The 27337-nt window shown below is 40.9% G+C and overlaps 2 protein-coding genes across 9 annotated transcripts in view; both read right to left on the reverse strand.

The window, feature by feature from the left end:
• Nucleotides 1–27337, reverse strand: part of LOC139766860 (tRNA (guanine(37)-N(1))-methyltransferase) — a 132933-nt gene that overhangs the window by 75627 nt on the left and 29969 nt on the right. The gene's annotated exons all lie outside the window — the stretch shown is intronic.
• Nucleotides 1–27337, reverse strand: part of LOC139766858 (uncharacterized) — a 65060-nt gene that overhangs the window by 32153 nt on the left and 5570 nt on the right. For 2 of the 8 annotated variants that reach the window (XM_071695840.1, XM_071695835.1), the window contains exon 1: nucleotides 3322–3851. The exons of 1 other annotated variant lie outside the window; for it this stretch is intronic. The gene's annotated coding sequence lies outside the window, so the exon portion shown is untranslated. Of the gene's footprint in view, nucleotides 1–3321; nucleotides 3852–3886; nucleotides 3971–23616; nucleotides 23934–27337 lie in introns of those variants that run through there. 5 more of the 8 variants (XM_071695839.1, XM_071695841.1, XM_071695833.1 and 2 more) reach the window with 5 other exon arrangements.

Consider the following 27337-nt stretch of genomic DNA (forward strand, 5'->3'; position numbering starts at 1 on the left):
CATAAGGTATCTAAAGAACATCAGCCGGCTACAACACAACTACAATTCATCAAAACTTATTGACTCTCTCACACTACTTGGCTGTAGGTAGTAATATATATATATATATATATATATATATATATATATATATATATATATATATATATATATATATAGACCATGGAAAGCTGTGTGGGTATGTATATTTGCGTGTGTGGACGTATGTATATACATGTGTATGGGGGTGGGTTGGGCCATTTCTTTCGTCTGTTTCCTTGCGCTACCTCGCAAACGCGGGAGACAGCGACAAAAAAAAAATGTATAGACAGATAGATAGATATAGGGTGTTTTGGTCGAGGTGGTGTGCAAAGTGAGAGGGTTAGGGAAAATGATTTGGTAAACAGAGAAGAGGTAGTGAAAGCTTTGCGGAAGATGAAAGCCGGCAAGGCAGCAGGTTTGGATGGTATTGCAGTGGAATTTATTAAAAAAGGGGGTGACTGTATTGTTGACTGGTTGGTAAGGTTATTTAATGTATGTATGACTCATGGTGAGGTGCCTGAGGATTGGCGGAATGCGTGCATAGTGCTATTGTACAAAGGCAAAGGAGATAAGAGTGAGTGCTCAAATTACAGAGGTATAAGTTTGTTGAGTATTCCTGGTAAATTAAATGGGAGGGTATTGATTGAGAGGGTGAAGGCATGTACAGAGCATCAGATTGGGGAAGAGCAGTGTGGTTTCAGAAGTGGTAGAGGATGTGTGGATCAGGTGTTTGCTTTGAAGAATGTATGTGAGAAATACTTAGAAAAGCAAATGGATTTGTATGTAGCATTTATGGATCTGGAGAAGGTATATGATAGAGTTGATAGAGATGCTCTGTGGAAGGTATTAAGAATATATGGTGTGGGAGGAAAGTTGTTAGAAGCAATGAAAAGTTTTTATCGAGGATGTAAGGCATGTGTACGTGTAGGAAGAGAGGAAAGTGATTGGTTCTCAGTGAATGTAGGTTTGCGGCAGGGGTGTGTGATGTCTCCATGGTTGTTTAATTTGTTTATGGATGGGGTTGTTAGGGAGGTAAATGCAAGAGTTTTGGAAAGTGGGGCAAGTATGAAGTCTGTTGGGGATGAGAGAGCTTGGGAAGTGAGTCAGTTGTTGTTCGCTGATGATACAGCGCTGGTGGCTGATTCATGTGAGAAACTGCAGAAGCTGGTGACTGAGTTTGGTAAAGTATGTGGAAGAAGAAAGTTAAGAGTAAATATGAATAAGAGCAAGGTTATTAGGTACAGTAGGGTTGAGGGTCAAGTCAATTGGGAGGTGAGTTTGAATGGAGAAAAACTGGAGGAAGTGAAGTGTTTTAGATATCTGGGAGTGGATCTGGCAGCGGATGGAACCATGGAAGCGGAAGTGGATCATAGGGTGGGGGAGGGGGCGAAAATTCTGGGAGCCTTGAAGAATGTGTGGAAGTCGAGAACATTATCTCGGAAAGCAAAAATGGGTATGTTTGAAGGAATAGTGGTTCCAACAATGTTGTATGGTTGCGAGGCGTGGGCTATGGATAGAGTTGTGCGCAGGAGGATGGATGTGCTGGAAATGAGATGTTTGAGGACAATGTGTGGTGTGAGGTGGTTTGATCGAGTGAGTAACGTAAGGGTAAGAGAGATGTGTGGAAATAAAAAGAGCGTGGTTGAGAGAGCAGAAGAGGGTGTTTTGAAGTGGTTTGGGCACATGGAGAGAATGAGTGAGGAAAGATTGACCAAGAGGATATATGTGTCGGAGGTGGAGGGAACGAGGAGAAGAGGGAGACCAAATTGGAGGTGGAAAGATGGAGTGAAAAAGATTTTGTGTGATCGGGGCCTGAACATGCAGGAGGGTGAAAGGAGGGCAAGGAATAGAGTGAATTGGATCGATGTGGTATACCGGGGTTGACGTGCTGTCAGTGGATTGAATCAAGGCATGTGAAGCGTCTGGGGTAAACCATTGAAAGCTGTGTAGGTAATGTATATTTGCGTGTGTGGACGTATGTATATACATGTGTATGGGGGGGGGTTGGGCCATTTCTTTCGTCTGTTTCTTTGCGCTACCTCGCAAACGCGGGAGACAGCGACAAAGTACAATAAAAAAAAAAGATAGATAGAAAGCTGTATATATATATATATATATATATATATATATATATATATATATATATATATATATATATATATATAGAGAGAGAGAGAGAGAGAGAGAGAGAGAGAGAGAGAGAGAGAGTTTCCATAGTGGTGCGTACTTCTTCAACCCCTCCTCCTCCACAATGAAAATAATTTATAAAAAAAAACAAAGTATATGCTCTACATCACTTCGGGATTGACTGAACTCAGTCATTTCATAATACCGAGAGACACAGATACAGACCCTTGAGTCTACCATTAAACACTAGTTTTTGCAAGGTTGAGTAAGAGTGCCGACCTTTACTACACCGTCATAAAACCGCAAACACTCACAATGATTCAAACAGCACAACCCTGCCTGCATTCAGCCTGTCTTGAGTACGTCTCAGATTATATTATCAAAGTTGGTACACCACTAACACACGTTTGTTAAAGTCCATATTTTACATGAACTATGAGACTACTATTCTTGGAAATCGACTACTCTGCAACTCATGGTAAGATGTCATTAATCCAGGGATTTAAGTTTACAGAAAGCGAATGTGGATTTACACAATTTCAATTCACCTAGTTCACTCACTGACGTAGGGGCACCACTATATATATATATATATATATATATATATATATATATATATATATATATATATATATATATATATATATATATATATTTTTTTTTTTTTTTTTTTGCCGCTGTCTCCCGCGTTTGCGAGGTAGCGCAATATATATATGCACGCGCGCGTGAATACTTGAAACAATAAACAAATCAATAATGAAACGTGAGCGTATGTAATCAAATACTTTCGTTATGTTTACATTTTAATGACAAAATCATTTTGTTTCTATTCTTCATATGGCTGTTAATCAATATTCTCTACTCTCATAACGCTATGTAATCTATATATACTCGACTGTAATGATCTTGTAAAACAAACTTTACACCGTTTTCCACTGTTTGTGACATCTAGCATTACATGGTGTTTCATCAATCGTTCCACACAATATCTTGGTTGTTCCAGCGTGATCCCGCCGCATTGAGTGACGTCATACACTAGCCAAAGTGTATCACACACACTATGATCCCCGCCAAAGTGAATGACATCTTACACTAACCATAGCGTGTACCACACACTATGATCCCCGTCACAGTGAGTTACGTCTTACACCAGCCAAAGCGTACCACACTCACTATGATCCCCTCCTCAGTGAACGGCGTCTTACACCAGCCAAAGTGTACCACACACTGACTCACTTCTTTCTTCACTCTCCAACAGCATCGATTGCTGGACCTCCAGCAGTGGTCAACATGAACCTCGTACCTAAAACCTTTTTATGCTGTGTCGTTCGATTTTCCTTTCCCCAAATACATAAAAAAAATCCACTTCATAATTTTATTGTGTATTACGCAGTTCAGGATATGCAACCGTAACGAGGAAGTCTGAGGCACGTCACTGCCAGACGATCGACTGTTTGGCAACCAACCAACCCAACTCTCTAGCCATGGTAATAATATTGAAGAATAAACATGGAAAGCAACAAACATATGTTTTCATCGCTCATGACCTAAACACCTAACAGATAGTTGGTGTCACGCCACCTGCTGTCCTTAGGGTGTATTTAAACTTTGGCCATACTCTCACCGCCGCACCACGCCCACATGACTATACGCAAGCACAAAAGACAAAGCATAATGATGTTATTCACTTTCATATGAACAACAATAATCCCGTATGTAAATCTAAGTACTGTCTTACACTCAGTGACTAAGTACAATACAACATATCACCATCACAAACTTAGGGCGGTCGGCACCACACTGAGCAAGATGCCTGGACACACACTACAAACCCTCCCCCCAGAACCCACCCAAACCACCACCCGCCCGCCATCAACAGTCTGCCTATCCTTGAAGGATTCACATGAACTGTTATCATATCTTCATAAATAACGAATGTTTCTATGTCATTTACATTACCCAAATAATATCCAGTATAAGCTCGGATACCCTGCTGCTTAACCGTATGTCACTTACACAGGAAATACAAACGCTTGTATGACGAAATGTAATGTAACAAGACGAAGTGTTATGAGAAATACCTGTCTGTCGAGCAGACCGTGCGTGGAAGGCTGGCGGGGTTGTGACTCCGCTTTATTGCATAAACTTATTCACATGGATTACTTACAAAATTGCTCAATGTAACTTAAGTGCACTGAGGTACTGCATGCTTATAAATGGCTTGCATATTACTAGTAAGAAGGTAACATCACCCTATGGTCCACAACGAACAATGATAACTGTGTGAACAAAAAATCGACGTGTATGAATAGTGTAGTGAAAAATACATCAGAAGACTTGGAGGACTGTAAGTTTGTTAAAGATATGAACATGAATCAGATCCTCGCCCTCGCATGATACCAAAGTTCAACCTCTTACAGACTAGGGTAAACAAAACGAAAATAAGGCACATTTTTACTATTAATCAAACAGTAAAACTAAAACTGATTTCATGTCTCCAGAAGTAAATAAGCTTCAATATGAAGGTGTAAACTGATGGAAAGAATCATCGATTATCTAATAACAGAAGTTATGATAAGCTGCCCGGTTTCATGAAATGAGTTTACTTGAAGCACTTTCTAACCTTATACACAAAACACACCTACATCAGACCTCACTACACTACAATTACATACGGTCCGCCCTGTGCAAGTAATGGTACCCCAAGAACACACAAACACCTACCCAGAAAAAGCACGTTAGGAGGAACCTTCTGTTCTGTACAGAACAAAGCCACTGTGAAACGCATGGTAACACTGGCAACTAAAACGATGGCAACAGAGTGACCCTCATGATCTTTAAATCTCAGAAAAGATTTTATCTTATTTCTAATAATTAATTATCACTTCTCATGGGTTGAATGTGGTGTGCACATACCATAAACATCCCCCCCCCCCCCCAGGTCCCAACCATCAATGTTTCCGTAGATAAGTAGCTTTTCTTAGATAAACGTTGAGCTGGGGTTGGGGAATTTTCAGGTAATGCCAATAAAGTAGCCATGACCCACATATGTACCAGTGGTGGTCACCTGTAGTCAGGAATGTGACGTACATATGTACCAGTGGTGGTCATCAGTAGTCAGGAAAGCAAAAGGCTTGGGACAGCTGTGGTAAGTTGGACGAAACTTGAGGCAGAGAAAATATATATTTCTATAACATCCATTTGTCAGGTGTGCATTACCAGTTCTACAACAGACCTTTGATAACATACAATTTTTAAGCTTGTACGAAGTTAATACGTTCATTAACTCCATACTGAGGAAACGTATAATAATACAAGTCTTAAAAGACTGAAAATTAGTAAATATTCCTTATCAGTCTCTTTCCAGTACTTGAACCATCCTTCCTGGCGCCTCGCCTAGCTGAAGATAATGTATCATGTGATGATGATGTCTTAAAAAGATAATGTATCATGTGATGATGATATCTTAAAAGAAAATTTTGATCAAGTTCCTCTTTACTTTGTGAGATTTTGCTGTTATTATTTTTCAGTTAGACGTGCTAATCACACCTCAAGATTTCCTAATCTCACCTCAAGACGCTAATCTCACCTCTACACGTGCTAATCTCACCTTTAGACGTGCTAATCACATTACCTTTACCACAATAATGAAATCAACGTTGGATGGCTTCAGAAGACAAGACTGCACTTGTCTCTAACACCATCAACCATACATGTCAAACACCAGGTCTTCAACCTTACCATATATACGCATTTGACAACTATTCTCTCTCTCTCTCTCTCTCTCTCTCTCTCTCTCTCTCTCTATATATATATATATATATATATATATATATATATATATATATATATATATATATATATATATATATATATATCATACTTGATAATCTTTTCCTGCGTTAGCAGAGTAGCATCAACAACAGACGAAATAAGTCACATCTGCTCACATCCCTTCTCTAGCTGTCATATGTAATTCACTGACACCACAGCTCACTATCCACATCCAGGCCCCATAGACCTTTCCATGGTTTTCTAAGGATGCTTCACGTGCTCTGGTTCAGTGTATTGACAGCACGTCGACCCCAGTATACCACATCGTTCTAATTCAGTCTATCCCCCGCACGACTTTCACCCTCCTGCATATTCAGGCCCCGATAACGTTCTCTCTTTCCACACATTCTTCAACGTTTCCAGAACCCCCACGACACTTCCGCTTGCATGGTTCCATTCGCTGCCATGTCCACTCCCAGATATCTAAAACACTTCACATCCTCTAAGTTTTCTCCATTCAAACTCACACCCCAACTAAACTGTCCCTTTGCCTTGCTGAACGTAATGACTTTCCATTTATTCACGTTCACTCTCAACTTTCTCCTTTTACATACTTCCAAACAGTCTCCAACTTCTGTGGTTTCTTACTCGAATCAGCCACCCGTGCTAATAACTGGCGAACAACAACTGACTCACTTCCCAGACCCTCTCATCCCCCTCAGACTACACACTCACCCCTCTCTCTCTGACTCACACATTTACCTCCCTCACCAGTCCATCTGTAAACAAACCGAACAACCATGGTGACATCACACACGCCTGCCGCAGAACAGCATTCACTCGGAACCATTCACTCTCTCCTCTTCCAACTTGTACACAGGCCATACACCCTTGATCAGAACTTCTTACCACTTCTAGCAGCTTACCTCCCACAACGTATCTTCTTAAGACCTTCCACAAAGCATCTCTATCAACCTATCATGTGCCTTCTCCAGATCCATACATGCTGCAGACAAATCCATCTGTTTTTGTACGTATTTCTCACCTACATTCTTTAAAGCAATCACCTGCTCCACACATCCTCTACCACTTCTGAAACCACAATGTTCCTCCCCAATCTGATGCTCTGTACATGCCTTCACCCTCTCAGTCAATACTTTCCCATACAACTTACAAAGTAAACTTGACAAACTTATACCTCTATAATATGAACATTAAAATTTATCCATCTTGCCTTTATACAATGGCATTGTACATGCATTCCGCCAATCCTCAGGCACCTCACCATGATTCATGCATACACTGAAAATCCTTGACAACCAATCAACAACACAGTCACCCCCTTTCCTATGAAATTCAACTGCAGTACCATCCACTCCAGCCGCCTTGCCGCATTTCATCTTACACAAGGCTTTCACCACCTCTTCTCTCTTCACTAAGCCATTCTCCGAGACTCTCTCACTTCGCATACCACGCCGACCCAAACACTATGAATTTACTACTCTATCATTAAACACATTTAACAATCCTTCAAAATACTCACTCCATCTCCTCCTCAATCCATCCCTACCTGTTGTCACTTACCCTTTTGCCCCCTTCAGCGATGTTCCCATCACCCGTCTTACGCACATTATTTACCTCCTTCCAAAATATCTTTTTATTCTCCCTAAAGTTTAATGATACTCCCTCATCCTAAACCTCATTTGCCCTTCTTTTCAAACCCTGCACCTTACTTTTGAGCTCCTGCCGCTTTCTCTTATACATCTCCAAGTTACTTGCACTCCTTCACTGTTAGCATCGCCTCTATTTTCTTTCACTACGAACTTTACTTCTTTATTCACCATGTATTACCCTTTCTAATCTACCCACATCCCTTTTTTTCACAAGCCACATGCATCTCTTGAACATGCCATCACTGCTTCCCTAAATACCTCTCATTCCTCACCCACTCCCGTCACTTCATTTGCTCTCACCTTTTGCCATTGTACACTCAATCCCTGCTGGTATTTCTTCACACAAGTCTCTTTTCCAAGCTCATTTGCTTTCACCACTCTCCCCAACACTGTTTTCTCTTTTTCTAAAACCTCTACAAATGTTCACCCTCGCCTCCATAAGATAGACCAGACATACCATCAGCTGCCCCTCTCTGCACATTTACATCACAAAGTCTCTTTTACACGCCTATCAATTCAAAAGTATTCCAGTGATGCCCGCTGACCATCTTTCCTACTCAAATATGTATATTTGTGTATATCTCTTTTTAGACCAGGTAATCCCAGTCACTGGTCCTTTTTCATCACACAGCTCCCCATGCTCTTTATCATCTCCATTCACAACACTGAATACCCCATGCGCACCAGTTATACCCTCAATTGCCACAGTACTCACCTTCGCATTTTAATCACCCATCATTAATATCCGGTCTCTTACATCAAAACTGCTGACACACTCACTCAACTGCTCCCAAAACACATGCTTCTCATGATCTTTCTTCTCATGGTTAGGAGCATAAGCACTAATCACCCATCTCTCGCCACCCACTTTCAGTTTTACCATCAATCTAGATTTTACTTTGTTACACTATCACACACTTCCACAGCGCCTGCTTTAGGAGTAATGCCACTCCTTCCTTAGCTCTTGTCCTCCCACCAACACCCGACTTTACTCCTAAGACATTTCCATTCTCCCCTTTACCCTTCAGTTTTTTTCACTCTGATCCAGAACATTCAGGTTTCTTTCCTCAAACATACTAGCTATCTTTCCTCTTTTCTCATCCTGATAACATAAACACATAGACACCCCAGTCTGATCCTTCGAGGAGGATGAGCACTCCCTGCGTGGCTCCTTCTTCTGCTTCCTCTTTTAGTAATTGAAATACAAAAAGGGGAAGATTTCCAGCCTCCGCTCCCACCCTCTTTGTCCCTGGGATAGGGGAGAAAGAATACTTCCCACGTATTCCCTGCATGTCGTAGAAGGCGAGGAAGAGGGGCGAGCGGGGCGGGAAATCCTCCCTGCTAGTATTACTTTCCAAAAGAAGGAACAGAGAAGGGGTCAAGTGAGAATTTTTCCTTCTAAGGCTCTGTCATGTGTTCTATATATATATATATATATATATCTTTTCTTTCTTTCAAACTATTCGCCATTTCCCGCATTAGCGAGGTAGCGTTAAGAACAGAGGACTGGGCCTTTGAGGGAATACCCTCACCTGGCCCAATTCACCTGGCGCAATTCTCTGTTCCTTCTTTTGGAAAATTAAAATATATATATATATATATATATATATATATATATATATATATATATATATATATATATATATACATATATAAAAGTTTGCTGAGTATTCCTGGGAAATTATATGGGAGGGTATTGATTGATAGGATGAAAGCATGTACAGAGCATCAGATTGGGGAAGAGCAGTGTGGTTTCAGAAGTGGTAGAGGATGTGTGGATCAGGTGTTTGCTTTGAAGAATGTATGTTAGGAATACTTGGAAAAGCAAATGGATTTGTATGTAAAATTTATGGATCTGGAGAAGGCATATGATAAGAGTTGATAGAGATGCTCTGTGGAAGGTATCAAGAATATATGGCGTGGATGGCAAGTTGTTAGAAGCAGTGAAAAGTTTTTATCAAGGATGTAAGGCATGTGTACGTGTAGGAAGAGAGGAAAGTGATTGGTTCTCAGTGAATGTTGGTTTGCGGCAGGGGTGTGTGATGTCTCCATGGTTGTTTAATTTGTTTATGGATGGGGCTGTTAGGGAGTTGAATGCAAGAGTTTTGGAAAGAGGGGCAAGTATGCAGTCTGTTGTGGATGAGAGAGCTTGGGAAGTGAGTCAGTTGTTGTTCGCTGATGATACAGCGCTAGTGGCTGATTCGTGTGAGAAACTGCAGAAGCTGGTGACTGAGTTTGGTAAAGTGTGTGAAAGAAGAAAGTTAAGAGTAAATGAGAATAAGAGCAAGGTTATTAGGTACAGTAGGGTTGAGGGTCAAGTCAATTGGGAGGTAAGTTTGAATGGAGAAAAACTGGAGGAAGTGAAGTGTTTTAGATATCTGGGAGTGGATTTGGCAACGGATGGAACAATGGAAACGGAAGTGGATCATAGGGTGGGGGAGGGGGCGAAAATTTTGGGAGCCTTGAAAAATGTGTGGAAGTCGAGAACATTATCCCGGAAAGCAAAAATGGGTATGTTTGAAGGAATAGTAGTTCCAACAATGTTGTATGGTTGCGAGGCGTGGGCTATGGATAGAGTTGTGCGCAGGAGGATGGATGTGCTGGAAATGAGATGTTTGAGGACAATGTGTGGTGTGAGGTGGTTTGATCGAGTAAGTAACGTAAGGGTAAGAGAGATGTGTGGAAATAAAAAGAGCGTGGTTGAGAGAGCAGAAGAGGGTGTTTTGAAATGGTTTGGGCACATGGAGAGAATGAGTGAGGAAAGATTGACCAAGAGGATATATGTGTCGGAGGTGGAGGGAACAAGGAGAAGAGGGAGACCAAATTGGAGGTGGAAAGATGGAGTGAAAAGGATTTTGTGTGATCGGGGCCTGAACATGCAGGAGGGTGAAAGGAGGGCAAGGAATAGAGTGAATTGGAGCGATGTGGTATACAGGGGTTGACGTGCTGTCAGTGGATTGAATCAAGGCATGTGAAGCGTCCGGGGTAAACCATGGAAAGCTGTGTAGGTATGTATATTTCCGTGTGTGGACGTGTGTATGTACATGTGTATGGGGGGGGTTGGGCCATTTCTTTCGTCTGTTTCCTTGCGCTACCTCGCAAACGCGGGAGACAGCGACAAAGTATAAAAAAAAAAAAAAAAATATATATATATATATATATATATATATATATGTATACGTTGAGATGTACAGGTACGTATATTTGCGTGTGTAGACGTGTATGTATATACATGTGTATGTGGGCGGGTTGGGCCATTCTTTCGTCTGTTTCCTTGCGCTACCTCGCTAACGCGGGAGACAACGACAAAGCAATATATATATATATATATATATATATATATATATATATATATATATATATATATACATACATCATACACAGCCTGAGCCTGTGCATGATGTAGAAAAAGGAATGGCTGCTCTCAACCATGGTCACAGCTTAAGCGTCGCGTCATGAGAAGAACCATCATAATGGAGTTGCACGGACTGTGATCCTTGCTGTGGTTACAAGAATGTTCTTCCGCCCACCAGTGATGCTACTACGTTTGTGAATCATGAACCATTGCAACACAAACCTCGCCAGGTGGTAGAGTGTCCCGCAGTGTATCGAGACAGACTTCCCCAGAACTTTTTTAAAGGGGAAGTAAATGTTTATAGTTGTGTTACTGGAGTGATAGTTTTCATACATGGTGCTTTGACAAGAAAATAGTGAAATTGGAAAAAAATGTAGCTTAGACATTGAAGCTTATTGATACAGTGGTTAAATTGATGAGAACTACTATTGACGTTTGTGTAAATAAATCATACATTTCCCTTTTCTATAGCCAGAGGTTGAACCATTATGTGACATTCATTTTTTCATTTCATTTCAAGCTAGAAGTTTCAGTTTTCTAAATTATTTCTTACATTTTTCATATGTATATATATATGTATATGTGTGTGTGTGTGTATATGTGCGTATGTATGTGTATGTATATGTATATATATGTATATATATATATATATATATATATATATATATATATATATATATATATATATATATATATATATATATATTATCCCTGGGGATAGGGGTGAAAGAATACTTCCCACGCATTCCTCGCGTGTCGTAGAAGGCGACTAGAGGGGACGGGAGCGGGGGGGCCAGAAATCCTCCCCTCCTTGTATTTTTTAACTTTCTAAGATGGGAAACAGAAGAAGGAGTCACGCGGGGAGTGCTCATCCTCCTCGAAGGCTCAGACTGGGGTATCTAAATGTGTGTGGATGTAACCAAGATGTGAAAAAAGGAGAGATAGGTAGTATGTTTGAGGAAAGGAACCTGGATGTTTTGGCTCTTAGTGAAACGAAGCTCAAGGGTAAAGGGGAAGAGTGGTTTGGGAATGTCTTGGGAGTAAAGTCAGGGGTTAGTGAGAGGACAAGAGCAAGGGAAGGAGTAGCAGTACTCCTGAAACAGGAGTTGTGGGAGTATGTGATAGAATGTAAGAAAGTAAATTCTCGATTAATATGGGTAAAACTGAAAGTTGAGGGAGAGAGATGGGTGATTATTGGTGCATATGCACCTGGGCATGAGAAGAAAGATCATGAGAGGCAAGTGTTTTGGGAGCAGCTGAATGAGTGTGTTAGTGGTTTTGATGCACGAGACCGGGTTATAGTGATGGGTGATTTGAATGCAAAGGTGAGTAATGTGGCAGTTGAGGGAATAATTGGTATACATGGGGTGTTCAGTGTTGTAAATGGAAATGGTGAAGAGCTTGTAGATTTATGTGCTGAAAAAGGACTGGTGATTGGGAATACCTAGTTTAAAAAGCGAGATATACATAAGTATACGTATGTAAGTAGGAGAGATGGCCAGAGAGCGTTATTGGATTACGTGTTAATTGGCAGGCGCGCAAAAGAGAGACTTTTGGATGGTAATGTGCTGAGAGGTGCAACTGGAGGGATGTCTGATCATTATCTCGTGGAGGCTAAGGTGAAGATTTGTATGGGTTTTCAGAAAAGAAGAGTGAATGTTGGGGTGAAGAGGGTGGTGAGAGTAAGTGAGCTTGGGAAGGAGACTTGTGTGAGGAAGTACCAGGAGAGACTGAGTACAGAATGGAAAAAGGTGAGAACAATGGAAGTAAGGGGAGTGGGGGAGGAATGGGATGTATTTAGGGAATCAGTGATGGATTGCGCAAAAGATGCTTGTGGCATGAGAAGAGTGGGAGGTGGGTTGATTAGAAAGGGTAGTGAGTGGTGGGATGAAGAGGTAAGATTATCAGTGAAAGAGAAGAGAGAGGCATTTGGACGATTTTTGCAGGGAAAAAATGCAATTGCGTGGGAGATGTATAAAAGAAAGAGACAGGAGGTCAAGAGAAAGGTGCAAGAGGTGAAAAAGAGGGCAAATGAGAGTTGGGGTGAGAGAGTATCATTAAATTTTAGGGAGAATAATAAGATGTTCTGGAAGGAGGTAAATAAAGTGCGTAAGACAAGGGAGCAAATGGGAACTTCAGTCAAGGGCGCAAATGGGGAGGTGATAACAAGTAGTGGTGATGTAAGAAGGAGATGGAGTGAGTATTTTGAAGGTTTGTTGAATGTGTTTGATGATAGAGTGGCAGATATAGGGTGTTTTGGTCGAGGTGGTGTGCAAAGTGAGAGGGTTAGGGAAAATGATTTGGTAAACAGAGAAGAGGTAGTAAAAGCTTTGCGGAAGATGAAAGCCGGCAAAGCAGCAGGTTTGGATGGTATTGCAGTGGAATTTATTAAAAAAGGGGGTGACTGTATTATTGACTGGTTGGTAAGGTTATTCAATGTATGTATGACTCATGGTGAGGTGCCTGAGGATTGGAGGAATGCGTGCATAGTGCCATTGTACAAAGGCAAAGGAGATAAGAGTGAGTGCTCAAATTACAGAGGTATAAGTTTGTTGAGTATTCCTGGTAAATTATATGGGAGGGTATTGATTGAGAGGGTGAAGGCATGTACAGAGCATCAGACTGGGGAAGAGCAGTGTGCTTTCAGAAGTGGTAGAGGATGTGTGGATCAGGTGTTTGCTTTGAAGAATGTATGTGAGAAATAATTAGAAAAGCAAATGGATTTGTATGTAGCATTTATGGATCTGGAGAAGGCATATGATAGAGTTGATAGAGATGCTCTGTGGAAGGTATTAAGAATATATGGTGTGGGAGGCAAGTTGTTAGAAGCAGTGAAAAGTTTTTATCGAGGATGTAAGGCATGTGTACGTGTAGGAAGAGAGGAAAGTGATTGGTTCTCAGTGAATGTAGGTTTGCGGCAGGGGTGTGTGATGTCTCCATGGTTGTTTAATTTGTTTATGGATGGGGTTGTTAGGGAGGTAAATGCAAGAGTTTTGGAAAGAGGGGCAAGTATGAAGTCTGTTGGGGATGAGAGAGCTTGGGAAGTGAGTCAGTTGTTGTTCGCTGATGATACAGCGCTGGTGGCTGATTCATGTGAGAAACTGCAGAAGCTGGTGACTGAGTTTGGTAAAGTGTGTGAAAGAAGAAAGTTAAATGTGAATAAGAGCAAGGTAATTAGGTACAGTAGGGTTGAGGGTCAAGTCAATAGGGAGGTAAGTTTGAATGGAGAAAAACTGGGGTAAGTAAAGTGTTTTAGATATCTGGGAGTGGATCTGGCAGCGGATGGAACCATGGAAGCGGAAGTAAATCATAGGGTGGGGGAGGGGGCGAAAATCCTGGGAGCCTTGAAGAATGTGTGGAAGTCGAGCACATTATCTCGGAAAGTAAAAATGGGTATGTTTGAAGGAATAGTGGTTCCAACAATGTTGTATGGTTGCGAGGCGTGGGCTATGTATAGAGTTGTGCGCAGGAGGATGGATGTGCTGGAAATGAGATGTTTGAGGACAATGTGTGGTGTGAGGTGGTTTGATCGAGTAAGTAACGTAAGGGTAAGAGAGATGTGTGGAAATAAAAAGAGCGTGGTTGAGAGAGCAGAAGAGGGTGTTTTGAAATGGTTTGGGCACATGGAGAGAATGAGTGAGGAAAGATTGACCAAGAGGATATATGTGTCGGAGGTGGAGGGAACGAGGAGAAGTGGGAGACCAAATTGGAGGTGGAAAGATGGAGTGAAAAAGATTTTGTGTGATCGGGGCCTGAACATGCAGGAGGGTGAAAGGAGGGCAAGGAATAGAGTGAATTGGATCGATGTGGTATACCGGGGTTGACATGCTGTCAGTGGATTGAAGCAGGGCATGTGAAGCGTCTGGGGTGAACCATGGAAAGCTGTGTAGGTCTGTATATTTGCGTGTGTGGACGTGTGTGTGTATACATTGTGTATGGGGGTGGGTTGGGCCATTTCTTTCGTCTGTTTCCTTGCGCTATCTCGCAAACGCGGGAGAGAGCGACAAAGCAAAAAAAAAAAAAAAAAAATTATGTGTGTGTGTGTGTGAGCGAGAGAGAGAGAGAGAGAGAGAGAGAGAGAGAGAGAGAGAGAGAGAGAGAGAGAGAGAGAGAGAGAGAGAGAGAGAGAGATTTACTGGACTCCACCTGCTCTAGGTTACTTTGCAAGTGAAGAGTCATCTTTATTGCTGCTATATTACTAAGCTTAAGAAGTTTTCGTCAAAAACTTCTCACTACAATTGAGGTCCCCTTTCCCTGCCACTGGAGGTAGCGCCACATGCATCTCATGCCACAAGCATCTTTTGCGCAATCCATCACTGATTCCCTAAATACATCCCATTCCTCCCCCACTCCCCTTACTTCCATTGTTCTCACCTTTTTCCATTCTGTACTCAGTCTCTCCTGGTACTTCCTCACACAAGTCTCCTTCCCAAGCTCACTTACTCTCACCACCCTCTTCACCCCAACATTCACTCTTCTTTTCTGAAAACCCATACAAATCTTCACCTTAGCCTCCACAAGATAATGATCACACATCCCTCCAGTTGCACCTCTCAGCACATTACCATCCAAAAGTCTCTCTTTCGCGCGCCTGTCAATCAACACGTAATCCAGTAACGCTCTCTGGCCATCTCTCCTACTTACATACGTATACTTATGTATATCTCGCTTTTTAAACTAGGTATTCCCAATCACCAGTCCTTTTTCAGCACATAAATCTACAAGCTCTTCACCATTTCCATTTACAACACTGAACACCCCATGTATACCAATTATTCCCTCAACTGCCACATTACTCACCTTTGCATTCAAATCACCCATCACTATAACCCGGTCTCGTGCATCAAAACCACTAACACACTCATTCAGCTGCTCCCAAAACACTTGCCTCATGATCTTTCTTCTCATGCCCAGGTGCATATGCACCAATAATCACCCATCTCTCTCCATCAACTTTCAGTTTTACCCATATTAATCGAGAATTTACTTTCTTACATTCTATCACATACTCCCACAACTCCTGTTTCAGGAGTACTGCTACTCCTTCCCTTGCTCTTGTCCTCTCACTAACCCCTGACTTTACTCCCAAGACATTCCCAAACCACTCTTCCCCTTTACCATTGAGCTTCGTTTCACTCAGAGCCAAAACATCCAAGTTCCTTTTCTCAAACATACTACCTATCTCTCCTTTTTTCACATCTTGGTTACATCCACACACATTTAGACACCCCAGTCTGAGCCTTCGAGGAGGATGAGCACTCCCGCGTGACTCCTTCTTCTGTTTCCCATTTTAGAAAGTTAAAAAATACAAGGAGGGGAGGATTTCTGGCCCCCCGCTCCCGTCCCCTCTAGTCGCCTTCTACGACACGCAAGGAATGCGTGGGAAGCACTCTCTCACCCCTATCCCCAGGAATAGGGGAGAAAGAATACTTCCCACGTATTCCCTGCGTGTCGTAGAAGGCGACTAAAAGGGGAGGGAGCGGGTGGCTGGAAATCCTCCCCTCTCGTTTTTTTTTAATTTTCCAAAAGAAGGAACAGAGAAGGGGGCCAGGTGAGGATATTCCCTCTAAGGCCCAGTCCTCTGTTCTTAACGCTACCTCGCTAATGCGGGAAATGGCGAATAGTATGAAAGAAAAGAAAGATATATATATATATATATATATATATATATATATATATATATATATATATATATATACATACACATAAACACGCCCATACACACACACACACACACACACACACACATATACATATATATACATATGAAAAAAGTAAGAAATAATTTAGAAAACTGAAACTTCTAGCTTGAAATGAAACGAGAAAATGAATGTCACATAATGGTTCAACCTCAGGCTATATATATATATATATATATATATATATATATATATATATATATATATATATATATATATATATATATATTTTTTTTTTTTTTTTTTTTTCATACTATTCGCCATTTCCCGCGGTAGCGAGGTAGCTTTAGGAACAGAGGACTGAGCCTTTGAGGGAAATCCCCACTTGGCCCCCATCTCTGTTCCTTCCTTTGGAAAATCAAAAATGAGAGGGGAGGATTTCCAGCCCCCCGCTCCCTTCCCTTTTAGTCGCCTTTTACGACACGCAGGGAATACATGGGAAGTATTCTTTCTCCCCTATCCCCAGGGATAATATATATATATATATATATATATATATATATATATATATATATATATATATATATATATATATATATATATGAAAGAAAGAAAAAAATATATATATATATAATAAATATATATATATATATATATATATATATATATATATATATATATATTTTTTTTTTTTTTTGCTTTGTCGCTGTCTCCCGCGTTTGCGAGGTAGCGCAAGGAAACAGACGAAAGAAATGGCCCAACCCACCCCCATACACATGTATATACATACATCCACACACGCAACTATACATACCTACACAGCTTTCCATGGTTTACCCCAGACGCTTCACATGCCCTGATTCAATCCAACTGACAGCACGTCAACCCCGGTATACCACATCGCTCCAATTCACTCTGTTCCTTGCCCCCCTTTCACCCTCCTGCATGTTCAGGCCCCGATCACACAAAATCTTTTTCACTCCATCTTTCCACCTCCAATTTGGTCTCCCTCTTCTCCTCGTTCCCTCCACCTCCGACACATATATCCTCTTGGTCAATCTTTCCTCACTCATTCTCTCCATGTGCCCAAACCATTTCAAAACAACCTCTTCTGCTCTCTCAACCACGCTCTTTTTATTTCCACACATCTCTCTTACCCTTACGTTACTTACTCGATCAAACCACCTCACACCACACATTGTCCTCAAACATCTCATTTCCAGCACATCCATCCTCCTGAGCACAACTCTATCCATAGCCCACGCCTCGCAACCATACAACATTGTTGGAACCACTATTCCTTCAAACATACCCATTTTTGCTTTCCGAGATAATGTTCTCGACTTCCACACATTCTTCAAGGCTCCCAGAATTTTCGCCCCCTCCCCCACCCTATGATCCACTTCCGCTTCCATGGTTCCATCCGCTGCCAGATCCACTCCCAGATATCTAAAACACTTCACTTCCTCCAGTTTTTCTCCATTCAAACTCACCTCCCAATTGACTTGACCCTCAACCCTACTGCACCTAATATATATATATATATATATATATATATATATATATATATATATATATATATATATATATATATATATATATATATATTCTCATAAATATTCGTCATTTCCCGCATTTGCGAGGTAGCGTTAAGAACAAAGGACCGAGCCTTAGAGGGAATATCCTCACTTAGCCCCCTTCTCTACTCCATTTTTTGGGAAAAGTAAAAACGGGAGGGGAGGATAGAACACGAAGATTTGAGGGTATTCTCTTTATCAAGGATCCCTGGAATAATCAGACTGGATCACCAATAAAATCACTAGGTAATGCCTACGAATCTCAAAAGAAAGATGGATACCTACAACTCTAACCTTGTTGACCGTTCGTCAGGTCAGGCTGCCCTCTCCAGTGGCATTCATAACTTCGCTCGACTTCCATATTAAATATTGCTACCTCTGCTAATATTTGCCTGACAGTTCAGAACATAATAAATATAACCTTCCTTTCACATACTCATATAAAGATGATGCTCGGCTTGTGCAATACTGATATCATACAACGTAAGGAGAGGTTCTACTAAGCCGCTGCTATAAAACAAAACTTTTAAACCAACTCCATTCAAAATGACTGTTACTTTTCTATATCTCTCCATGCCTGGTATCCAGTCCACGTACTGTTCTTAGCAACTTACAAGACCTGTTCACCTTAACTGGCTACGTCATGTGAACACTTCATTTTTTTCTTTAATAATAAGTGTTGTGTAGGGTATCAAGAGGAAAGGGACACCGCCCCACTAGGCTAGGGTGAGCTGCCTGCGCTGCAGTAAGTCATGACCAGCTACCAAAATGTCTAGGAAGACATTCTATGTGTATAGCAGCAGAATGTGGAAAAGGATGATAGTTCTAAATGTTTGGTGTTGACCTATTCTCCTAACTTAGCTAATGTAAGACAGGTACTAAAAAAACAGTCTTTTAATGCTGTCATCCAATACAACACTATCAGTAAGACCTTAATCAAAAGTAGGTCAAATTATCACAAAATTGGGAGTGTTTACACTTTCAAATGTATGGGATGTGAAGATCCATGATTTGGCCACACAGGTAAAACAGTAACTGAGAGTTGCTATTGGCACAGTCATTCATTAAGCAGGAGTTACGACAGAAATGTGATCGCTAAACACTGACATAAAAACGATCCTGTAGACCATAACAACCCAGTCACATTGTACTCTTCTGATTGCATATGCTACCCATGTCATTGTATGTTTTAATTGCTAATGCTAAGAACGCTAATTTGTCCTCAGGTAACTTTAAAGCACATCTTATTATCAACCAAATCATTGAGAGAATTGTCAAGAAACGATAACAAAAGCAGTTGAACACATCTGGTTATCCGGGCCAACCTCCACCAAAACAACCCCCCTTAACAAGCTCCCCCCCCCCACCCCGATTCCCTTTAATGGTGAGACCAGTGCATTCATCCGCATGGTACTAACAAGACGGAATCTGTGTGGTGGCGTAGGGATTTGAAACCTTTGTGAACTGTTTTCACCTGATGAGGTGGACTGTTTCCGTGAAACGTAGTGCAGCATGTACGGAAAAATTAAAAGTTAAATAAAAATTATCTGAACTACTGAATTGCGTTCTCACCTTCATAACTGTCATCATGGACTAGTGTTATCATATATATATATATATATATATATATATATATATATATATATATATATATATATATATATATATATATATATATATATATATATTTTTTTTTTTTTTTTTTTTTTTATACTTTGTCGCTGTCTCCCGCGTTTGCGAGGTAGCGCAAGGAAACAGACGAAAGAAATGGCCCCTCCCCCCATACACATGTACATACGTCCACACACGCAAATATACATACCTACACAGCTTTCCATGGTTTACCTCAGACGCTTCACATGCCTTGATTCAATCCACTGACAGCACGTCAACCCCTGTATACCACATCGCTCCAATTCACTCTATTCCTTGCCCTCCTTTCACCCTCCTGCATGTTCAGGCCCCGATCACACAAAATCTTTTTCACTCCATCTTTCCACCTCCAATTTGGTCTCCCTCTTCTCCTCGTTCCCTCCACCTCCGACACATATATCCTCTTGGTCAATCTTTCCTCACTCATTCTCTCCATGTGCCCAAACCATTTCAAAACACCCTCTTCTGCTCTCTCAACCACGCTCTTTTTTATTTCCACACATCTCTCTTACCCTTACGTTACTTACTCGATCAAACCACCTCACACCACACATTGTCCTCAAACATCTCATTTCCAGCACATCCATCCTCCTGCGCACAACTGTATCCATAGCCCACGCCTCGCAACCATACAACATTGTTGGAACCACTATTCCTTCAAACATACCCATTTTTGCTTTCCGAGATAATGTTCTCGACTTCCACACATTTTTCAAGGCTCCCAGAATTTTCGCCCCCTCCCCCACACTATGATCCACTTCCGCTTCCATGGTTCCATCCGCTGACAGATCCACTCCCAGATATCTAAAACACTTCACTTCCTCCAGTTTTTCTCCATTCAAACTCACCTCCCAATTGACTTGACCCTCAACCCTACTGTACCTAATAACCTTGCTCTTATTCACATTTACTCTTAACTTTCTTCTTCCACACACTTTACCAAACTCAGTCACCAGCTTCTGCAGTTTCTCACATGAATCAGCCACCAGCGCTGTATCATCAGCGAACAACAACTGACTCACTTCCCAAGCTCTCTCATCCCCAACAGACTTCATACTTGCCCCTCTTTTCAGGACTCTTGCATTTACCTCCCTAACAACCCCATCCATAAACAAATTAAACAACCATGGAGACATCACACACCCCTGCCGCAAACCTACATTCACTGAGAACCAATCACTTTCCTCTCTTCCTACACGTACACATGCCTTACATCCTCGATAAAAACTTTTCACTGCTTCTAACAACTTGCCTCCCACACCATATATTCTTAATACCTTCCACAAGCATCTCTATCAACTCTATCATATGCCTTCTCCAGATCCATAAATGCTACATACAAATCCATTTGCTTTTCTAAGTATTTCTCACATACATTCTTCAAAGCAAACACCTGATCCACACATCCTCTACCACTTCTGAAACCGCACTGCTCTTCCCCAATCTGATGCTCTGTACATGCCTTCACCCTCTCAATCAATACCCTCCCATATAATTTACCAGGAATACTCAACAAACTTATACCTCTGTAATTGGAGCACTCACTCTTATCCCCTTTGCCTTTGTACAATGGCACTATGCACGCATTCCGCCAATCCTCAGGCACCTCACCATGAGTCATACATACATTAAATAACCTTACCAACCAGTCAACAATACAGTCACCCCCTTTTTTAATAAATTCCACTGCAATACCATCCAAACCTGCTGCCTTGCCGGCTTTCATCTTCCGCAAAGCTTTTACTACCTCTTCTCTGTTTACCAAATCATATATATATATATATATATATATATATATATATATATATATATATATATATATATTCATTTATTATTTATTATACTTTGTCGCTGTCTCCCGCGTTTGCGAGGTAGCGCAAGGAAACAGACGAAAGAAATGGCCCAACCCACCCCCCCCCCATACACATGTATATACATACGTCCACACACGCAAATTACATACCTACACAGCTTTCCATGGTTTACCCCAGACGCTTCACATGCCTTGATTCAATCCACTGACAGCACGTCAACCCCGGTATACCACATCGATCCAATTCACTCTATTCCTTGCCCTCCTTTCACCCTCCTGCATGTTCAGGCCCCGATCACACAAAATCTTTTTCACTCCATCTTTCCACCTCCAATTTGGTCTCCCTCTTCTCCTCGTTCCCTCCACCTCCGACACATATATCCTCTTGGTCAATCTTTCCTCACTCATTCTCTCCATGTGCCCAAACCACTTCAAAACACCCTCTTCTGCTCTCTCAACCACGCTCTTTTTATTTCCACACATCTCTCTTACCCTTACGTTACTCACTCGATCAAACCCTCACACCACACATTGTCCTCAAACATCTCATTTCCAGCACATCCATCCTCCTGCGCACAACTCTATCCATAGCCCACGCCTCGCAACCATACAACATTGTTGGAACCACTATTCCTTCAAACATACCCATTTTTGCTTTCCGAGATAATGTTCTCGACTTCCACACATTCTTCAAGGCTCCCAGAATTTTCGCCCCCTCCTCCACCCTATGATCCACTTCCGCTTCCATGGTTCCATCCGCTGCCAGATCCACTCCCAGATATCTAAAACACTTCACTTCCTCCAGTTTTTCTCCATTCAAACTCACCTCCCAATTGACTTGACCCTCAACCCTACTGTACCTAATAACCTTGCTATTATTCACATTTACTCTTAACTTTCTTCTTCCACACACTTTACCAAACTCAGTCACCAGCTTCTGCAGTTTCTCACATGAATCAGCCACCAGCGCTGTATCATCAGCGAACAACAACTGACTCACTTCCCAAGCTCTCTCATCCCCAACAGACTTCATACTTGCCCCTCTTTCCAAAACTCTTGCATTTACCTCCCTAACAACCCCATCCATAAACAAATTAAACAACCATGGAGACATCACACACCCCTGCCGCAAACCTACATTCACTGAGAACCAATCACTTTCCTCTCTTCCTACACGTACACACACACACACACACACACACACACACACACACATATATATATATATATATATATATATATATATATATATATATATATATATATATATATATATATATATATCCATACTTGCTGCCTTCATCCATTCCTTGTGTTTCCTTGCGCTACCTCGCTAACGCGGGAGACGGCGGTTAAGTATAATGAAAATAGATATAAATATATACACACACATTTTTCGTTTCTAGAGACTAAAATGGTTAGATTAATCGTAAAAATATAGTATATCATTATCATGATTGTTATTTCTTTTACATTCTGTATAGCTCGTCCTCACCCAATAGGTATTATGCTACTTGAACACATTCTAACAAAAACATTTCCTTAACTATAGCATACATCAACACAATCTGCTATCTTTAACAATATCAAAATCTAGCTCCTTAAAAATGTAGCATAAACTTACAAATTTGCATACTTTAAGCAAAGTAAGCAATCAAAAATAAGTGCCTTGTTAACCTAACACAATCTGGCTACTTTTATAACGAATACCATACACTGAAAAATAAGGATGCCAACTGAAACTATGAGAATAACTCCAATGTAGCGGACACTGGAAGTCATCACTCATAACACTTCTAAGGAATTAAGTATTCTGTAAATTTTATTAACTGGGTTGCTGCACTAGCCGTGCCCTTGTCAAAACAGTTGTAAGGACACTTGAAAATAAGCGGGCTATAGTAGGACCAGCCAGAGATCATCTATTGTTCTGGGAATCAAACCAGAAACTAATGATACTGCTTGAGGTCGATGTGATACTCCTTACCTACTTATGTATTGTAGATCAGGGAGATGTTATGTTATCCCGTTAGCCGGATGACAATCAACTCATCGTGTAGAAATATCCATAAGAATTCACTACTGGCACAGGGAAAAGTAATGACTTTAAATAACTCAAGAACGTTAAGTTTGGAGAAATGTGTCAGGCAAGCTGGGAAAGTACACGCTGTCGGTAGAGGACGACTGTCGACTCCACACTGTAGCCAGCCGCACCCGTTCAGTGCCGCTGGGTCTGCCTCAAGGTCGGCAGCCGGACGACTGTTCAGTCGACTTCCTCAAGAAAATTTAAAGATTGTTGCCAATTCTTGCCAACTTTAGCCCTTCCATTTCCTCAACAGCTAACTGATTTTTCTAGTGGATTATTTTCCCCTCTAGCATCGATAAGACGTACGATCCAAGAGGTTGTGCGGATTACGTAATGTATAATTGCACCTAGCGATCAAGACCTCTGAAGGTGAAACTTTAATGTTGGGAATAAGACAAAAATATGCCAATTACATGTGACTGTACCACATACGAAGCACAACAATCATGTTACACCTAACCTAAATGAAGTGAAGAGTTGGCTATCGATGTAACAAGTGAGCGCCAGACCTGATGAGGCTATCATCGTAATTCATTTCTTCAATCATCGTATGTCTTTATTCAAAATGCAAGCAGTTAACAATATGTCTGATAAACAAACAGCCAAACCATAGGCCACAGAGCCGTAGAAAAGCCAGTAGTGTTGCCACCAAACCCAAGGTCGCTGAACTCTTACGTTTAAAATCGTTGCTGACGGAACACGGTCGCTCAGTGAGTCTTTTGTGGCAAGAGGTGATCATATACCTACTGAGTCTTTACTTACAATCTATGTTTACTTGTGTGTCTGCCACTCTGGTAGTGAAGACAGAAATTAAACTACACCAGTCAAATATATATATATATCAAAATTATAAATGTATGTACATCCTTTAGAATTTTACATAATAAATACGGGCGCCACCAGAAGTGATAACAGCGAAATAAAGCAGTATTAGTACAATGACGGGTAGCTATTTCTTGAGTGATATTCAAAACAGATTAAGCTTCCTCTTAGGGCGTCTAAATGAACAACTCTTCTTCCTATGAATCTAACCTAAACTTATCCATTACAGTACTCTTACAAAACCTGTGCTGTTTATCGAAATAAAATGAAAAGTAATTTTCATCAAGGCAATACATGAACATTACTTGTATCATCAAACCACAGACTACTTTGGCGACACGCCGCCACTTTGAAGTGGTCGCTGGAACTAGAGCCACTCTGAAGTTGTGATCTGCTAAAGTACACCCACAAGGATTAGTCTCCCTTTCAAGTTCAAAATTCTTTCGATTATATACAATAGAAAGGTACCTTATACTGCATAAAGGAAGTGCACACACACACACACGCACACACACACACACACTCCTACGAGTCCACGGGGAAATGAACCACGATAAGTTCCCAAGTGCACTTTCGTATAATATTATTCTTCTTTATACATATTCCCCATTTCCTGCGTCACTGAAGAAGCGTCAAGAAGAGATGACAGAGCCTTAGATGAAAAAATCATCACTTGGCCCCCTTCTCCGCTCTTTTGGAAAATAAAACAGGAGGGGAGGATTTCCAGCCTTCCGCTCCCACCCCTTTTGGTCGCCTTTTACAACACGCAGGGAATACGTTGGCAATATTTTTCCCATAAATATATATATATATATATATATATATATATATATATATATATATATATATATATATTGTAATAATTCACATGCATACGTGAATCATTAATATGAGTAAACTCGCCGGAAAAATAAACACAGAAGCTCCAATCTTTGGACTGTATTTCAAGGCATATTTCAGAATACAGTCAACATGAGCAAGAGAGTATATACGACACCAGACGTCACTACATGTAGTGTAGGAACAAGGAACAATTGATCTTACGAACACAAACAAGATGAACAGAACGGTAAAGTGACCTCTCCCTCCACTTGGCAAAGGTCGTCAGGTCAGCTACTGCTCTCTTTATTTTGTCACATTTCAACCGAGATTTCATTCCGATATTATTCTATCTATACATATCTGCATCTATGTTTATGATGCTGTTAAAAATATTTTTGTTCCTCACTATCATGAGAAATTTTCGTCAATTTTCAAAAAAATAAATCATTCTAGACATAAAATATGCAAAATAGAATAATATTACGAATATATATCATGTATATTTATGGGTTAGAATTAGTTGGAATAAAAATAACGTTTTTAATACCTACACTGGTTATGTACGTCTTCTGCCAATAAAATCTTGGTCTGTAGAATTTTTCTTTACACTGATACCGTAAGGTAATGGATATGAGTCTCTTCAGTACTCACACACACACAGTCATAATCTGCTCACAAGGTAAACATAATCAGGCACACAATGAACGCACATCTAAGAACATACAAAGATTCATATACACATGGAAACGTACAAACATGGTACATATTTACAAGGTTAAGAGACGCTGCAACACGAATGTAAAATTCTTCCCTTAACACAAATAGTAACCACGTAATCTCATGTATACGTTCATACCAGAGCAAATGAACACAGAAAGGTAAACACACACACATGGCATAACGCACACACATATGTACACATATATCTTTACTAAAAACTTAAACATCGATCGCACACTATCTATTTCTAGTTATAATTACCGTAGGACATTTCTTAAGGCTCCTGTAGCTCAAGGCTGCGTTACTTCCAGTAGCAGGGAGACACAGATTACTTTGGAGAGAAATTCTTTTATGAGACTGTCTGTATTCCCAGTGATACAGTCTCGGTAAAGGTGCCTCTACTCGCGATGTAACCTCGAGTAGGCGGTAACACCGACTGCATATCCCTCACAATATAATCACATATCATTGTTGAAATCAAAGAAAGCCTTCAGAATCTTCCCAGAGAACAGTAACTGCCTTCTTGACAAATGACACTTTAAGTTAGTCGAGACTAAATACATGATAAATCATGAGCAAGTTATGCTATTCTTCCATTCATGTACGTATGGATACTCGAAAAAAACCTCTCGTTACTCCAGTTGATAATTAGTAGCGAGATTACCACAGAGAATGGTGGAATCCCTCGCATACGGATGCTGGAGGGATGGAAGCCCTCACTTTCTCCCTTCTCAATGATTCAGAGCAAATTATCGCCTACCCTACCCATACACCTGACCGCTGTGACCACTCTACTCATATTCTGGATTTGTTTTGCACTTCTAATCCAGCCCACTGTAACTACACAATCTCTCCCCCAGTTGATTCATTTGATCACACTCTCATAATTGTATCTATCTGAACGACACCTCCCCCTCCAGTAGTCCCTTCTAAACGTAAATACTGACACCTCAACAAAGCTGAGTGGATTCATTTACGTATTTTTTTTCTGATTTTCCTTGGGTGAATTGGTCTCTTCTGTGATGATGCTTCTGTGTCCGCCAAACACATAGCAGATGTTATTCTTGCGGGATTGGAAGCATTTATCTCCTCTTCCTCCAAGACTACTTCATCCAATTTATGGTTTAATCGTTTCTGTTCCGAGACCTTTCAGGAAAGGGATCATGCATATCGGGCTTGGAAACTCTCCTTCTGGCTCCCATTCAGCTTTTATCACTACCCGTAATCGCTGCAAGCACGTTCACCGTGAAGTGAAGCG

The sequence above is a fragment of the Panulirus ornatus genome, chromosome 58 (genome assembly GCF_036320965.1).
Source record: "Panulirus ornatus isolate Po-2019 chromosome 58, ASM3632096v1, whole genome shotgun sequence".
Taxonomy (NCBI): domain Eukaryota; kingdom Metazoa; phylum Arthropoda; class Malacostraca; order Decapoda; family Palinuridae; genus Panulirus; species Panulirus ornatus.